This window comes from Carassius auratus, chromosome 2 (assembly GCF_003368295.1).
Source record: "Carassius auratus strain Wakin chromosome 2, ASM336829v1, whole genome shotgun sequence".
In the NCBI taxonomy this organism is placed as follows: Eukaryota; Metazoa; Chordata; class Actinopteri; order Cypriniformes; family Cyprinidae; genus Carassius; species Carassius auratus.
Genome location: NC_039244.1, coordinates 19,237,488 through 19,238,601, shown reverse-complemented (window position 1 = coordinate 19,238,601; position 1,114 = coordinate 19,237,488).

The window sequence follows — 1,114 nt, the reverse complement described above, 5'->3', positions numbered from 1 at the left end:
CACACACACACACAATGTGCAATACCTCTACAGTTACATTTATTTTTAGCATACACTATGTACAATTGGGGTGCCAGGCACTTGAAAAGAGTATTGTTGAAGCACATGAAAGGAACGGTGGTACAGTGAAGATGAGATGTGTCTGGCTGTCTGTGTGTTGTCATTCACTCGCTGAATGACGCTCGCCAAATTTATACCCTGAATATCTAACAATGAGCAATTTAATTACATCATGCATTAATTTAAGAGATTATTAGTAGAGAAGTATTAAAAATACTTAATTTAATTTATTTTAATACAAAAACAAAAGTTCAACCAAATGATCATCCTGAAATATCAAAAATATCTTAAAGGGGGTTCAATTAAATGTTTTTTTAAAGATCATTATTTGTTGTATTTGGTGTGGTAACAAGAATATGTTGACATGCTGTAATGTTCAAAAAACACCACTTTTTTAAATACTGTACATTATTGTAGGTCCTCTATGCCCTGCCTTTATCAAACTCAACGGTTCTACAAAGTCCCTCCTTCCGACAAGAACATTCCCATTTGAACATTCAATAGCAAATAGTTAAACTAATAACAAAACATACTTTCAAGCCCCAGATTGTCTTAGCAAAGACAGAATGACCTCCTCTCCTAGGTTCACAAACGGTCATCCATAAAATGTGTTGCTGTTTTGTTGTAACTTGTAAGTAATCTTAACAATTTCTAAATGCATCTACATTCAGAAGGACAAATAAAGTGCTTTTGCTTTCGCCTAGATGCACACAGCATCTCCCTGACATGGCTGCTTCAACACTAACTGCAGTTACTGAAACCACGGCTTCTTTCTTTGCGTGAACATTTGGGCGGCATTACACAAATATTTCCACATAGTGACATAGACATGTGGGGGCGTGTTTAATGAGCCGTTTTAGGGGGCGTGGCAGAGTCTTGACTTTGATAAAAAAAATATATCTTTCGATTTGAGACTTTAGTCTTCTTAACTTTACAGATCTTCTTCATGCACCAAGAGCTTGTAACACTCAAAGAGAAAGGAAAATCTTTATCTCATCATATGACACCATTAATTTAAATTTCGAAGATGAACAAAGGTATTACGAGTTTGGAA